The 17,883-nt window shown below is 37.9% G+C and overlaps 1 protein-coding gene and 1 pseudogene across 1 annotated transcript in view; both read right to left on the bottom strand.

Moving 5' to 3' along the window:
• Nucleotides 1–17,883, bottom strand: part of NRXN3 (neurexin 3) — a 1,607,649-nt gene that overhangs the window by 627,435 nt on the left and 962,331 nt on the right. The gene's annotated exons all lie outside the window — the stretch shown is intronic.
• Nucleotides 11,628–12,694, bottom strand: LOC143652662 (protein NDRG3 pseudogene; annotated as a pseudogene).

Here is a 17,883-nt window from a genome sequence, read left to right as displayed (position 1 = left end):
CTACAACCTCCAGATGGGTCCCTGGACAAGGTAAGTGCTGAAATGCAGAGGCCCCAGCCTCTCCAGAACATCAAGTAGTCCCATCCCTCTATCCCATATTATCGACAGCCCCTTCCAATATGAAAATGTTAGAATGGGCATACCCCAAATACCCCTAAAGAGTGGGAGAAAGATCAAAGTTGATGGTGGAGTTATCCAGAGAAAGTAGAGTTAAAAAATGAGTGAGTACTGAATCATTAAACTGATATTTGTTTCAGTCTCAGTATCTTAGAGAAGCTAGAAGTAAAAACCTAAAATTGTGGCATTTTAACCCACACCAAACTCTAAAGTCTGTTCTACAACTAATTGTTGTGATGTGCTTTGAAATCTATTGCTTTTTTTATGCTATTTTCACAAAAAAGGAAAAAAAATGATTGTGATGATAAATGCACAGCTATGTGATGATATCATGACCCACTGATTGTATACTTTGGATGATTATATGGTGTTTTAGTTTGCAAGCTGCCAGAATGTGATATACCAGAAACAGAACAGCTTCTAAAAAGGAGAATTTATTAAGTTGAAAGTTTACTGTTCTAAGTCCACAAAAATGTACAAATTAAAGCAAGGTTATAGAATGTCCAATCTAAGACATCCATGGAAAGATACCTTGGTTCAAGAAGGCCGATGACATTCAGGGTTCCTTTTTCAACTGGAAAGGCAAATGGCGAACATGGCAACATCTGCTAGTTTTCTCTCTAGGTTTCTTGTTTCATGAAGCTCCCCTGGGGGAGTTTTCCTTCTTCATCTCCAAAGGTCTCTGGCTGTGTGGGGTCTCGTGGCTCTCTCAGCTCTATAGCTTTTTTCAAAATGGTTCCCTCTTAAAGGGCTCTAGCAAGCAATCTCACCTTGATGGGTACAGACATAACTAGAGAACCATCTAATCAAAAATTACCACCCACATTTGGTTGGGTCACATCTCCATGGAAACAATGAGGATTAAAAGACATGGCTTTTCTGGGGTACGCCACAGATTCAAACTGGCATACATGGTATGTGAATATATAATATATATCAATAAAAAATGATTGGTAAAAAAAAAAAGTAGAGCAAGAAGTGAGGTAATTCAGAAAATGATAATAATTTTAGTAGATTCCTGATTTTAGTAGAACCATCATTTTGAAATTCTGATATGGACTCTAGAGTTCAGATAATTAATATGCTTTTTTAAGCACCTATTGTTTGACTGGCACTGTCTCAGATTCTTGGTAAATAAAAGAGACTCAATGTTTGATGTCTCTGCTCAAGGAGTGAGCAATCTAATGTGAATAATAAAATCAATGCAGAAAAAGATAATGACATACTTCTGGTTGACTAAGATGGTGGCATAAGAGTTCTAGGATGCCATTCCCCAATGGAAAACAATTGCCAACCAAGAATTTTAAGTTGGGTAAGACTCCCTTTCAAAATTGAGGGAGAGTTTAAGATATTCCCAGACAAATAAAAAGTGAAGGAATTTATCGCTGCTAGACCTGCCATGCAAGCAAAACTAAAGGGAAATCTTCAGAATGAAAGGAAAGGGCACTAGACAGTGGATCAAGGCAGCATAAAGAAATAAAAATCTCCAGTAAAGATAACCACATGGATAATTATAAATTGAAAGCCAAGACTCAACCAATATTTACACATTGATGTTCCTAGCAGCATAATTTATAATTACCAAATGATGGAAGCCACCCAAGTGTCCATCGGGAGATGAATGGATAGAGAAAATGTGGTATATGCATACATTGGAGTATTATTCAGCCACAAAAAAGGAATGAAGTTCTGATATATGAGATTATATGGATAAATCTTAGAGATACCATGTTGAGTGAAACAAGCCAGACAAAAAGACAAATATTGTTTAATCTCACAGATATTAAATTATTTGAATAAGCAAATTCATAGAGTCCAAACTGGAATACCACTTACCAGGGACTGGGATATTGGTAGGGAATATAGATTTAATTCTTAATCGGTATAGAGTTTCTGTTGGGAGTGGTGGAGTAGTTTTGGTGGTGGGTGGTGGTGATGTTAACACAGCATTGTGAATGGAATTAATACCACTGCATTATGCATTCGAATGTGGTTAAAAGGGAGAATTTTAGGTCAAATACATGTATGTTACTAGAATGAAAATTTTTAAAATAGGACTGTATAACCCAAACAGTGAACCCTAATGAAAACTATGGACTATAGTTAATAGCATCATTATAATAATATTATTTCTTCAAGGGTAACACTCATACAAAGTGTTAATAATAGGAAAACTGTGAGTGAGAAGAGGTATGTGGGATATCTGTACTTTCTGCATGATTTTTCTATAAACGTACAACTTTCCTAAGAAAAAATAAAAAACAGCAAAGACAAAGAAAAACTGAGAGAAGAATATAAAGTCACATGGAATAACAGCAAACCATTGGTATTGGCTAAAAGGATAATCAAAGAAATTCAAAGAAGGGAGACATCACTGTTTTTATGGAATAGTCAGTATGGTTTCATAAAGGGATCATGGAAAACATGGTCCAGAGATGAGGCTTCATGAAATGACACATTCAGTGGCCAGAAAAGATTAGAGGATATCTTTGAAAGGAGTTCTAGTTTGCTAGCTGCCGGAATGCAATATACCAGAAACGGAATGGCTTTTAAAAAGGGGAATTTAATAAGTTGCTAATTTACAGTTCTAAGGCCAAGAAAATGTCCCAATTACAAGTCTATAGAAATGTCCAATCAAAGGCATCCAGGGAAAGATACCTTGGTTCAAGAAGGCCAATCAAGTTCAGGGTTTCTTTCTCATCTGGAAAGGCACATGGTAAACACTGTCAGGGTTCCTCTCTCATCTGGAAGGGCACATGGTGAACACTGAGTCATCTGCTAGTTTCTTCTCCTGGCTTCCGGTTTCATGAAGCTCCCTGGTAGGCGTTTTCCTTCTTCATCTCCAAAGGTCGCTGGCTGGTGGACTCTCTGCTTCGTAGTGTTGCTTTCTCTGAATCTCCCATTCTCCAAAATATTTCCTCTTTTATAGGACTCCAATCAACCAATCAATACCCACCCAAATGGGTGGAGACATGTCATCCCCTAATCCAGTTTAACAACTGTTCTTGACTAAATCACATCATCCAGGGAGATGATCCAATTACAGTTTCAAACGTACAGTATTGGACAGGGATTGTTCTACCTTTATGAAATGACATTTTGATTAAAACATGACTTTTCTAGGGGGCATACTTCCTTTCAAACCAGCACAAAAGGAATCTTTAAGAACAGACCTGGAGATAAGATTGATTCATAGGGAGAACAAGAGGCTGCTCCAATTGGGAAAGATGCTCTTGTGCAATAAAGGAAAACTCAGTGTTGATTAGTCAATTTTGGTAGAAGTAAAAAATGGACATCTGAAAGATGGTAATTCCTGGTGGTTAAGGCCACTCCCCTCAGTTGGATGCCCTGCTGCAGTCTTTGACCATGACAACAAAGGGACTGAATGGTCAGAGTTAATTCAAGATCTTTCGAGATCTCCAATAAACCAAGAAATGAGAAAAAAAAAAAAAAAGAGAAATTGCAGATTCAGCAAGGAAATAGAAAAAGGAAAGGAAAAAGCTCTAAACAAGTCATCCAAAGATCCTCCTATGAAGAATCAGATACAAATGAATAAATTAACTTTATAAGAACCTTTTTCTGTGTAAGCAACAACCAAGAAGTATCCCCTCATTATCCCTACCCCCAACACAACTGACTAATTCAAATATCCAGGATGTCATTAATATGGTACATGAAAATTGTCTGGTCTCTTGCCCATTCTCTTATTTTCCAGATGGTCACAACCTAGGCAGTCACCTTTGCTAATATGATCGCATACCTTGACTAAAGAGCTCTTTCCCCAGGAGCTTAATTGGGACTTGGAAATGTCAATCTTGCTATTCTCTTAAATGGGTGTGATGCATACTTGAGAACAAGAAGTGCCCTATAGCTATCTGGCTCAAGATACAGCAAAGACTAATCAGCAAAAATAGAAGAATATGCCCAATGTAGCCACACTGACAAAGGAAGAGAACAAATGATATGAAGTAGAGCTACCCTAGCAGAACAAAACTTATAACACTTGAACTTCAACCAACCTGAGACCCATGAGCAAATTCAAAGAAGGTTAGCAGTCATCTAGCCAAGCCCAGCCTGGAGCTGCTATCCCTCAACCAATCCACAACTCGATGAGAAATAAATGCTTATTGTCCTATGCTGCTGAGATTTCATGGTTGTTATGTAACATATTGTGGAACTAGCTAATTGAAAAAAAGTAGTAACATCCATCCCTGACCTTATTTGAGTGTCACCAGATAGCTCTGTATCCTTATATTTTCCTTTTCTTGCATAAACTAGTTCAAACAACCAAATAAGACTTAACTAATATTCTCAAAACCCCCAAAGCTGCAGGGAGGGGGACTCCATATATTTCATAGTATATTAAGGTCATTATTCATTTCCCCTATAATGTGGGGATTCCTATGAAAAACATAACTAGATATGATCCAGGCTATCAGGTAATTCATTTCATTCAGCCTGTTTAAATCTGCCAATATCTCCTTTCATTCTCCAAACATTTCAAACCCTCTACTCTCCTTTACCACCTGTCAGTGTGGAGCTGCAGTCTCAGAAATTATTCTTTTCTTTCTCAACATATCTCAACTTATCCATTTTATTTTCCATTCCTTCAGAGCCTGAAATCAACTAGTGATCTCCAGGGTGAACGGATCTGGTAAAGGAATTTGTAGGGGCATATTGATGATTAGGTTGTACTTTATCATCCATTCTACCTAAAATCACTTGCGTTTTCATGTAGCCTCCTGAAGATGCAAGATTTTAACTCCAAAACATGAAACTCCAATAGCAGAGTTTCAGATCCTGTGATGGCTGAGGAAGTTCTTTCTCTAAGCAACTTAATTAGACAGGGTTATAGAGTGGGTCCGACAACATACAGAGACATAAACCAATATATCATTAAAAAGAAAGACGTGTCAATTATTTTAAAAGCATTCCTGTTTTTTGGTTTGTTTTTGTTTACCTCTAGATATTTGGGAAAAACTAAATTGGAGAAAGAGTAGAGGGTATGAATGTGCCTACCTGTGTGATTGTGGGTCACAATGAGTACGAGGGGACCCGGATTTTACAACCTTGGGAAAGATGTAAGACTCATTGTTTTCTAGTGGTATTGCAGAGTTGCCTGCAGTTTCTCCATAGTGCTAAAACCTAGGTCACTATACAATGTAAAATTCAGGGACCAAACCTTTTCTTGTTTTTCTTCTTTTCCCAAAGGTCTCCTGACCTGTAGAGATCAATGGTGGCCAGTAGTAAGAATCAGGAGCTTCAGCCCTTAACTCCCAGACTGTGGGAGTTGCATTTATCATTCCCAGTGTTTTGCCCTGAGTGGGAACTGCTCATCGTGGGGCCTGACTGGAGTGCTCAAGACAAAGAACCAGAGGTGCAGGAGGAGTTATCATTCTTCATCACTCAGGCAGGAAAGGCAAGAGTAAGAAGGGGAGAGAAAGGAGCCATCCATGACTGAATCTTGATTAATTACCAGTCTTGGTGTTGACAAGGAATGTGATAAACAGAGCAGAAAGATTTTTTTTTTTAAAGTGGCATTATAGCCTCCTACACAGAAAAAGACTGAACCTTAAATTAGAAAAATCAGTAAATCACATCAGATGTCTTATAGGCAGAATTTGGAAACTATAAAAAAACAAACAGAGCTCAGAACTTGTATTTCATTTTCCAGAAGACCCAGTAGATCTAGGAGTCCTGAATTACAGAAAAGTCTGCCTCTGAAAACCAAATCTAGGTTTATGCACACACATTTCATATGCATCCTGTGTGCCTTCTTTCTGTACTGATAACAAAAAAAGTAATTGTAGAGCCCTGGAACCTCTTCAGTCTGATTGCCTATAGTCCCCCCAGAAATGAAATCCCATAACCCCTGTTTTCTTTTGTGGGAATCCTCTAAAGGCTATCCCTTACTTTCTTCCACAGCCTCAAATGGTCTTCAAAATACCTAGGCAAAAATACCCTCCAGCTACTATTGGTGTGCTAGGAATTCCCAGAAGCAGAAGTGTTCCTTTAGGTTAGAAAATCCTTTCCTGGGAGGTCCCAAACACTAAATTCTCCATTTCCCAAAACAAAATGTCAGCTTCACAGTTTAGCCCAAGTCTAGGCAGTTTCTAGTTCTTTCTGCAAAAAGAAAGGACAAGAGAGTTCTGGCAGACACTTTTGCATGTCAAAGAACGCACAGGAACACTATTAGCTGAAATAATCAGAGAAATTGCTGGAAACAGTACAAAGTGAAGGTGAAAGGGATTCTAGGAAAATACAATAATGATGTCTGAGGCAAATGAGCATTCTGGTTATCCAAAGATTCTAGAAACTTCTTGTTCAACGTTCCTGTTTCTCTAACAGAAATATTTTTTATATAAACACAACCTCTGAAAATTTTGCTAATTACCGTAGACTATAAATTGCTTCATTTACTAAGTGGTTGAAAAAATTAAAAATACTTGTAAAACTTTAAATTTGAATATAGTTATTTCTGTAAATATATTTGCAATATTGTCTGGTTTAGGTTGGATTCATCACATCTACATTCAGAAAATTTCTGTCATGGAACTAACTGACACTGTCAGATAGTGTTTTAAGGGACACTGTTACTCAGGGGTAAGTGACGAGTGTACCATTTTTGATAGGAATTCTAACATACTCTCATTCAAGAAAAACACATAAGAAAATAATTTACTCATTTGGGATTCTAATCTCTCCAATGTATCTTCTCCATCTACTTATTTTGCTTTGTTCTTTTCTGTACCAATCTCCTCAAAATGTTTCTAGATCATTTTTGATTGAACCAAGTGTTTTAAGAGAATTTCTCCCCGCCCTCCCACCCCCCCGCCCCACCAGTTGTGTTGGCTACTTGGAACTTCAATTTCATCTGAGAGGGGTCTTTTTGATGGTTTTAAAAAATGTCTAGGGCTTACAATAATTAATAAGCATTGCTAAATGTTTGCAAAATTAAAAGTGAACTGCAACATAAGCTTACTTAAAAAGTGCTTAGAATTATGAGTTATACAAAGATTGGTGCAATAGAAATATAATTTAAATTTAAATAAATTAGATTTCATGACACTCTCTTGCTTTTTCATATTTCTCTCTCTTTTTAACCACATCCCCTGTGCCATGACACTGCTAATACACTACTAAAGGTTGAAATAAATCTCTCTAACAAATCTCTTGCCTATGCAACCTAAAACCAAAGTCAGATCCAGAGGGTGAAATCCATCTCTCTTTTCCCTTTACTGTTCTTTTTAATTTACGTTCTTTAAAACATCACTATTCTTGTTTAGAGGCCACAGCATATTTATATTATCACCATTCTTTCCAAAGTTCAACTCTTTCAATATGTTCTTATTCTCTTCAAAACCATTCTATGACAAAGCCAAAGGATAGGTTTATCATTTTAGCTAATTCTTTACCAGAATGATATACAGGTCTTTTCATACACCACATCTCTAGGTGTGCCAGCTCCACTCTTCACCAGTGACAGACTTTGTACATAACAGATAGTTAAAACTTGTTAACTGTAGACTCTTAGAGCTGGAAGTTACCTTTGAGAGCATTTATATGGTGCTTGGAGAACTAAGGAGGAGAATAAATTGATCTTTTAGTGTTTTTAACTAGCCTGGATTGGATGTTGAATAGTACTGGTTTGATAAATATACATATGTACCAGAAAAGAAAACCATCCTCAAATACCTCCTGATTGGTTCACTCTGCCAGATCCAATACTTTACTTGAAGGCTGCCTGTGGCCAAACCCTCCAGCTTGGTTCTTCGGTGAAATAATGATGAAGATGTGACCACATATTGGCATGTTACCATAAGCCCACTTGCAATAGAACTGTTCTAATTTTGGCAACTGTCTGTAACGTAGGGACCGTTATTATCCCGTGTTTCAGTCTGCGTGCTGCTGGGATACAATGTATCAGAAATGGAACCGTTTTTTAAAAGCGGAATTTATTAAGTGGCAAGTTTACAATTCTAAGGCCATGAAAATGTCCAAATGAAGGTATTCAGGTAAAGATGCCCTGGTTCAAGAAGGATGATGATGTTTGGGGTTTCTCTCTCAGCTGGGAGGGCACATGGCGACATTTGCTAGGTCTCACTCTACATTTCATAAGGCTTCTTCAACGGCTTCCCCAGGTCTCTATCTGTTCTTTTGGCTCTGTAGGCTCTGCTGATTCTGGTGGCTCTAAAGCTTTTTCTAAAACGGTTCCCTCTTAAACGGCTCTAGTAAGCAACCCCACCTTGAATGGGTGGAGACACATTTCCATGGAAACCATCTAATCAAAAGTTACCACCCACAATTGGGTTGGTTATATTCTCCATGGAAACAATAAAAAAAAGATTCAACCCAGCAATAAATGAGGATTAATGGACATGCCTTTTCTAGGGAACATAATAGCTTCAAACTGGCACATCCAGTAATACCACTTTTAATATAAGAAGAATCTAAGACTTAAAGTGGTTTATTAACCTGACCAAGTTGCCCAGCTAGTAAGTGGCAGAAACAAGCTCCCAATTCAGTTTTGTATGGCTCCAGCACCTATGTTCCTACTCACTGTACCCTAAAGGTAATTGTGACCAGTATCTAATGAACACTGCCCATTATAGATTCTGTTCTGGTTTTATAGCTACTTCCTCTATTTGACATCTTTCTAAACATTAACTTTTCTACATGGTAAGTAGTAGGACAGGTTTACCCACTGCCAATGGAATATTATCATGTGAACTGTAACGTATTAAGTGGAAAATTCAAGGATCTTAAATTGGTACATATCAATGACTAAATGCATATTCATACTGTTACCTGCTGTGTGGATTTTGCAAACTACTTAGTTTCTTCCATGAGTGGGCTACTGTGAGATTTAAAAGTCTATGCCAATTGCCCAGCAAATAGGAAGCTGTCAATAAATGGAGTCTATTATTACTATTGTGTGGAAAACTCTTGTATTTGCTCACCTATCCCATGACATTGCAATATTTGGACATTTTCCATTTTTATTTCTGTCAGTGGAAAAACTAGACCAAAACTCCAATAAGTGGATACATAGTACCAGAAGTCAGAATGTGGACAGATATCCAGTCACACTGGTTCCTTTAAGAGTGAACCGAGTGTCCAGGCCACCCTGAACCACCACTATTCAGAGAGTGCTTTCCTACAGAGCAGCCATTAGAGCAATCTCAGTTCTGGATGCACCAGTTGTCTTTACCCAGCATGAACTCAATCTCTGATCGGTTCCTGCTCTGGCTGTTAGCCATGCCTTTGCAGTTCAGCTCTCATTCCCTGCTTCCACAATTTGCTTGATTAGTTACCTGGCCTGTGTTCCGATATCAGCTTCCTTTCTGAAATACTGTTTTGATGATTGCATGTCTCATGTTGATAGGCAGAGCAGTATCCTTAGAACACCACCCCAAGCTGACATTTGGGTGTTCGCACAAAGATCACAAAAGAGAATTTCCTTTTGGGAAGATCTCTGCTGCCCTCTTTTGGCTTCTAGTTGCTATACCCAAGGCACAACTGACCCTGACACACTTAAAAGATGGGAGAATCCAAGGGGTAGTCATATATGTGCCAGCTTGATCTACAATAAATATTTTTGGCAATCATGCCTTAGATTATGGACAGTTTTTACAAAGGCAAACCTTGAAGACTTCCACTGAGATACTGTTCCTTCCAAGTGTGCTCCCTAATTAGGCAAAGCACAAAAGTAATAAATACCTAAGGTCATTACAATTCTAAAGTTTGAAGAACGTAGAGTGATTCTATTTCCCCTTATACCTCCCTTTCCTCAGAACTCCCCAAAGGCTTCTGTTGAGTCTGGTTCACAACATATAATTAAATTCCCTGGCCACATCCCTTGGGATTTTATTGAGACCCCAAATCCAAGATGGCCAACACTTGCTGAACCATTGTTGGGTATCATGAGTTCCTGAGAAAATGTCATTTTTGGTTTGCAGGGTTTAGAGACATCTATTCTATAAACAGGAGAGATTTGTCTACGTGTGAATGATGTTCTTTATTAAAACATCATCATCAGTTTTAACTACTTAAAGTCAATATAAAGATTATAGTAAGTGTCAAATAAGAATTTAAAAAATAGAAAGTCTGTGTTTTTTTAATTTTGTTTTGTTTTGTTTCCTGTTGTTGTTTTTGGTTAAGGTATTCCTAACGCCATCCCACTATTCTTATTATCAATTGTCCCTTGTAGGAAATCAAGTGCTCCTTCCCTTCATATTCTCTACCTCTTGGAATAAAAGTTGAACACCAGCAAGTATTCATTCTGGACCTAGATGATCTGTCGATTTTTGAAGCACAATTATGTGAAATATTTAGAAATAAGCACAATCATGTGAAATATTTAGAAATCCTTCTTTAAGCCAAAGTTATTCTCCTTTACCACCTATGGGGGCCAGGGTAACTTCCTGCTTTCATAAAGCACACAACACCACATTTTAAAATTCGCCTATGAGTATCCATTTTCTCAACAGCTTCTAAGTGTTGAGATTAAAATAATAAAATAAAATAAAAGAATAAGATATCTAAGAATAAATTTTACTTATTATTTAGTTCCTTAGGCTGCACAAACAAATGCCATGAAGTGAGTTGGGTTTAAACAATGGGAATTTACTTGCTCACAGTTTGAGGCTGGGAAAAAAATCCAAATGGAGGCATCATCCAAGTGATGCCTTCTCCCTGAGGGCTGTGGTGTTCCTGGCTGGCTGTGATCCTTGGTTCCTCTGTCACATGGCAAGGCACATGCCAGTATCTTCTGCTTTTTTTCTTCCTCTTCTGAGTTCTGTTTCAGATTCCAGCTTCCTAATAAAGGCTTTTTCTCTCTTTATCTGATTCTTATTCTCTTATAAAGGACTCTGGTAACAGGATTAGAACCCATCCAGATTGGGCTGGGCCACACATGCCTTAACTGAAGTAACCTCATCACTTACAATGGATTCATACCCACAGGAATGGATTAAATTAAAGAACATGTTTTTTCTGGGGTACGTACAGCTTCAAACTACAACATAGTATGACAATATAAAACGCTGCTTAAAGAAATTGAAGAAGACTAGAGAAATAGCAACACATTCCATGTTCATGGTTTGGAAGAGTTAACGTTGTTAATGTGCCAATATTACCCAAGTAACACATAAGTCCAATGCAATTCCTATTCAAATTCCAGCAGGCTACTTTGCATAAATAGAAAAATCAAGCCTTAAATTTATATGGAACTGCAAGAGGCTCTAAATAGTCAAAACAATATTGAAAAAGAAGAAAAGGGTTGGAGGACTAGCATTTTCTAATTTCAGATTTTATTACAAAGCAACAATAATCAAAACACTGTCATATTGGCGCAAAGACAAGTAAATTAGTGGAACAGAATTAAAAGTCCAGAATTTTAGACCCACATATTTATAGGCAATTTATTTATTTGCCAGATGAAATGCTATATTATGTAGTAGTGGGTTGAAGAAGGTTGGACTTGCATGTTCCAAAACAGGAGTATTTGCTTAGCAGGACACCTCCATGATCTGGGGTCTGTGTGTAGCTTCAGGGGACTCAGGGTTTCTTGAGTCCCATCTGACTATTTGTTCGTGATAGACCAGCTGAAGTGACTTTCTGCAGCTCATATTTCTTAAGGTTGAGTGGGTTTGTGATAGGATGAGCCAGGTCATGCTGGAAACTGATATTTAAACCATTCCCTGTAAAAAGTACTTGAAGGCTTCAGTGAGCTTCCCAGGCTGAACCACCTAGAGGAGTTCCCCACAGTCTGCCATTTTTAGTCAAGTTGTTTCTACAGGGTCCAGGCAAGAGTAGAATTCAAACTACAGCCTCAACTGAAGGTGAACTGTCCCCAACTACCAATAACATGGCACATTTTAGTGTTTTTCCTCTGTAATTTTGGCCTGGAATGGGTCTTCCAATTTTCAGATCTGTGCATCCATTATAGGTATTCAAGAAGAGCTGCAGGTTTTCTTAGTTGATATTTTGGACAATATGCAGTCTACGGGTTTGTATCAGGTCCAAGTTGACCTGCAATTCTTCCTGCCCAAAGTGATGAGCCAAAATAATGTCCACAACATTAGGTGTCAGGCCTGAGAGTTTGGAAGCTGTCTAGTCAACCTAGCCTTTAGTTCGGGGATCAATACTGATAAGCACAGACCTTTCACAAACTCAGGATGACTAAGGACAAATCTGGTTAGGACTTAAACTCCAGCTCCAGCTCTAATCCCAGTGTTGCCTTTCACACTTAAGTGGTAAGAAGAGCAGGCAGCATTTTGGACAGCTCATCTATTGTGGGTACAGGTACCCTGTTGGGAAAGGGGATGCACCTTCCTGCTGGCCCAGGGCATCCACCTGACAGAGAGCAAAGTGCTGAGAGATTGCCTGCATATCCTCAAAGTTAAAGAATGCACTGAAACAGGATCTAGGGTTGAATGTCGTGATATGTCAGAATAACCAGACTGCTTCCTTTCCGTATAGCTCTTATAGTGACATAGACTATACCATGAGTTGTTTCTATGTCATGTTTCTGAGAGTTAAAGTCCTGGAAGTTTCATGTACCATCCTGAGGCATGAGTACTCACCATCAGTGCAGCAGTGACAGCAGCAATAGCAGCCTGTAGCAATCGATTTTTGACAAGGGTGCTAAGTACATGGAGGAGAAAAATAATAGTCTCTCAAACAAATGAAGTTGGGAAACTGTATATCCACATGCAGAGGAATGAATTTAGACCCCTCCCTCACACCATAAAAAAATCAACTCAAAAGGAACCAAGGAATTAAACATAAAGGCTAAAACTATATTCTTAGATGATAACATAGGGGCAAATTTTCATGGCCTGGGATTCAGCTATAGATTCTTACATGTGACACCAAAAGCACAAGCAACAAAAGAAATGATAGATAATTTGATTTCCTTAAAATTAAAAACTGGGCGGGCCATGGTGGCTCAGCTGCAATGCCAGAGGACCCGAGTTTGATTCCCGGTGCCTGCCCATGTAAAAAAAAAAAAAAAAAAAAAATTAAAAACTTTTGTGCATCAAGGGAAATTAACAAAAAAGTTAACAGACAATCTACAGAATGGGAGAAAATAATTTCAAATCATTTAAACGATATAGTTAAGCATCCAAAATATGCGAAGAATTACAACTCAAGAACAAAAAGGAAAACCACCCAATTTAAAAATGAATAGACATTTTCTTCATGGAAGATATGCACATGGCCAAGAGATACGTGAAAATGTACTCAAGCATCATTAGCCGTTATTAGGGAAACGCGAAATAAAACTACAATGAAATACCACATCATACCCACAAAGATGGCTATTATTAAAAATGAAGTAAAAAATAGAAAGCAAGTCTAATACATTATTAATGTGGATTTAAAATGGTACAGCCACTGTGGAAAGCAATATGGCAGTTCCTCAAAAAGCTAAACATAGAATTATCATTTGACCTGACAATCCCACATCTAGGTATATACCCAAAGATAGTGCAAACAGGGTCGCAAACAGACACTTGTACACCAATGTACAAATTATTCATCACAGCCAAAACTTGGAAACAACCCAGATGTCCATCAACAAATAATGTATAAACAAAATGTGGTACATGCATTTGTGGCATATATATTTGGAAATAGGAATAAAAGAAGTTCCATAAGACTTGCTGCAACATGGGAGAACCTTGAAAACATGCTCAGTGAAATAAGCAACATATATAAGGACAAAAAATGTATGATATCCTTTACAAGAGATGAATAGATGCAGTAAATATACAAGATAGAAATCAGATTACAGGTTACCAGGGGGGAGGGAAAACATTTTAATTTCCTAGCTGCTAAATTACATAAAATGGGTTGGCTTAAGAACAGGAATTTATTGGTTCATTGTTTCAGAGACTAGAAGGCCCTCCTCCTGGCTGTTCTCCGTATGCTCTGGCTAGCTAGAATGTGGGGGGTTCCATTACTTTGCAACATACATGGTCACATTTTCTTCCTCTTTTAGGGTCCCCTAGATTATTAGCTTCTGGCTTCTCCCATGGCTTCTCCTTCTGTGTCCAATTTCTTTGCTTAGATGACTTCAGTCATATTGGATTCATGCCAATCCTCATTCAGTTTGACCATACCTTAACTAATAACATCTTCATAGATCCTATTTACAGGGTACACACCCACAGACACAGAGGTTGAACCTGAACATGAGGTTGGCTTGGTGGGGACACATGATTTGATCCTCATCTGGGGTGTAGGGGGAAATAGGGAGTGTTTGTTAGAAAAAAAAGTTTTATCAGTGAGTAAGACCTGGAACAGGAAAAGGGCAGTACCAGGATTACACAAGGATAGCTTTCAGACAGTGATACAATCCTGACAAAGCCCAACATGGAACACTAGAGCAAAGATTGTCAGGTGGAGGACTTCCATGATGGACCAAGCCCTTGTCAAAAGAAAAAACATTTAAATAGGAGGTTGAGATTAGAAGGAAGAGGTTTTGAAGAAACCAGATAAAGTTCTTCTCTCCTTTATGTATCTCCACCAAGAGATTATGAATTCCAGGGGAACTCTAGAATGATTTGCTTTGTCAGGAATTCCCTGGATTGGCAACTGACTGGAATGGCTGTGGTCTTTTTGGATGCATAACCTTGGAAAGTTCAAAGAAGCTAGAAATATGGAGTTTGGACATTCGCCTTCACTAACGCATCAAGTCTATAAAGATATCCAAATGCTGCCCATAACCCTAATGAATCCTGTATTCCAGGACACAGCAACCACTACATGTCCAAGGGAGAATAACCTGGTGATTAATCCTACATTTTAAAAAGCCTAATGCATTTAAAATATGAGGCATAGTTTCAAAGTATATATGTTAGATTTGTATTCAACTCATTCTTTTCCAACAACATCTTATTGAGCACTAACTTTGTGCAATGCCATGGGCCCTGGGGAATTATCTATGGAGGGGAGAGAGTAAAAGGAGAGGAAATCTGTTAAATGGAAAAAAGGTGATATTTTAGTGGCTATAGAGATTGGCATGGTAATAAAGAAAATTCTCAATAAAAATTATGAAACTTTTCAACTTAATTCAAAACTATTTCCATGGAGAGTGTCTCTTCCTCTCTTTTGACATAATATCTAACACATAAGGATTGCTGGAAATAGCCACCACTGGATATCAAGGGGTAATATGGGCAAATGAGTACATGAAACATTATTTTCCTTTAGAAGCTTTTTCTAGGACTGTCCAATATAGCCCAACTCCAAAATGCAATGTGCTTGCTAGTCAGAACATATATCTAAATTTAATGTAAATTCATGCTCCTGACATAAATATTGTCTTTAGAGATTTTTTGCTCAAAGAAGAGAAAAATTACAGAATAATACATTTGGATAGACATAAAAAAAAACCTATCTTCTTTTTGATGAATCGATAAATATGTTTTTATTGTTGCTGTGGAATAGATTATACATGTACAAAGTTGTATAAGTCCTTTTTTATGCATGAAATAACAGAGGATTGCACTCATCATAGACTGACTTACAGTTTTCATTGTTATGTGTCACTGCAGAATGTTATATCCACAGACCTACATTGCGTATATCTTGTTAGGAAGGGATTCAGGAAAAAGTCTTGGTTAAAAAACATACCCAGAGCTAGGGGTGACTTGAACTTCACTTGGGACATTTTTCATTTTCAGTTTAAAGGGATTGCTGCCTAATCCCTTCATTTTCAATGCCCTATTCTCTGTTCCCCTCTCTCTATCATTGTGACACCCCAAAATAATCACAGGACTTCTGAACAAAGGTCAAAGGAATAAGACCTAAAACTAACCAAGTCAATTGGAACATAACGACCTACAGTAGCTCTTCAAAAGCCTGGTGGATTTTGGAAGATATGCTTCCCCCTGGGGAGTTCGAAGTCACCTGATTCAATTGTCTTATGGCCTTGTTTGGGGGGAATAAATTGTCTTTTACTGTAGATCCATTAACACACATCCATGGGTGGGTGTCCTATGAAAAAGCAATGTTTCTATGAAGACTATTACCCCAGGAAGAGAGCTTCCCGAGCTTTCATCTTCCTTTTATAGTGTAAGGAAAAGAATAGTACTATTGCATAGGTTAAAGGGTTAGAGGCCATGTAAATTTGCTTCAAAAAGCCCTGTCTTTTTTTCACTCATCTCTACTTGAGAGATTTGGGGTATCTGAAATAGAAGACTTGGAAATATTTGTTAATGCTTGGTCATTTGCTTGTCAAAGCACTCTCCACAGCTACCATAAATTAATCGATAAAGACTCACTTTGAATTTGTTTTCAGAAGTACTGAATTTAATAAATCTATGTTGTTTTTTCACTATATGCAATACCTCATAATAGTGGGTCAAAGCATGCCACAAGAATTTTCTTTGCAATGTTGAGCAAAGGAGCTAGGGAGACGTATCCAATTACTTCTATATAACAAGGTAGAAAATTGAGCTGACTGCTTATGGTAAAAGCCCTGTATTGGTCAAAAGAAAACAAAGCACACCAATGTTTCAAAACAACTGCTGGAGTACGAAATTGGGTATTCATGCACACGCTCAACCAACGCACCATGAGTTCCTGCTTTATGCAAAGCATCACATTAAAAGATACGAGGAGTGACACATATACAAGACATAACCCAGGTCTTCAAGGAGCAGACAATTTAGTCACACCAGCTGAGATGATCCTTAGTTCCATTCAAGAAGGGTTCATTGCTGAAAAGTCAAAAGAATCTTGCAATGATATATCACCGATAAAAATCTGATGTGGGTCTGAGCAACATTTGCTATTTCCCCCTATGCCTACACCCATTTAAATGATTAATTCTTGTGAATTTCATTAACTGTTTGCAGGGTGCATCTTTATGGCGAGAACTGAATTATTCTAGGGATCAATATGACATTTGTTCAGAACCCAAAGGAAAGAATCATCTAGTATCTCTTAGCTCCCCATGTCTTTTCTGTAAAATGGGGATAATAATACTTTCTGCCCCACAGGTATATTGCGAGGATTAAATGAAATAATGAATCTGAGCCACTCATACAAGTTCTTGGAAATAAATTTTAGCTCCTAAGAATAATAAAAATAAAAAATACAGTGTCTTGCCACCTACGAAAATCTCAAAGTGGTTCTGGAAATTTACCAGCTTTAAAGAGATGCTTCAACTGTACTCATGGTACACTGGTTTTGAATCTCAAAAAGAAATTATTTCACATGCTTGAAATGCCAGGTGACATACTTTGGTGCTCTGGCCAGAATCCTCAAAATTTTAATGTGTTTCTAGGTGAACAGTTAGTGAACTCAGTTCACTACCAAAGCAGAAAAATGGTGAGGAGAAAACTTGATCAAAGGGAATCTGTCCAGGTGTTTTTTTCCTTTCATTTAGTTCCATGAAACATATAGATCAAATGCTTAAAGCTATTAGGAACAGAGAAAAATGCCAGAATCGATGTGGTAATGCCTTTTGCGCTTACTCCTGAATTAATGCTTCTATATCAGTGCTGTCCCTGATTTAACTTCCTGTTAATGGCCTTAAACGTTTGATCTATATCTTTTGCCAAATTGAATATAGAAAAGTCCACATTATGGATTCCCCAAAGAGACAGGAGGAAAGGAACAACCATGCCAACAGAGGTTGCTGGAAAGTATATTAGTTTGAGTGACCCTTCTCTTCTTGGGAGGTTATCACTATCAGGTATCTGATGCCCCCCCTCACATCACACAACACAACTACCATCAGAGCAAGCA

This window comes from Tamandua tetradactyla, chromosome 12 (assembly GCF_023851605.1).
Source record: "Tamandua tetradactyla isolate mTamTet1 chromosome 12, mTamTet1.pri, whole genome shotgun sequence".
Taxonomy (NCBI): Eukaryota; Metazoa; Chordata; class Mammalia; order Pilosa; family Myrmecophagidae; genus Tamandua; species Tamandua tetradactyla.
This window is presented reverse-complemented; position numbering and strand designations above follow the sequence as displayed.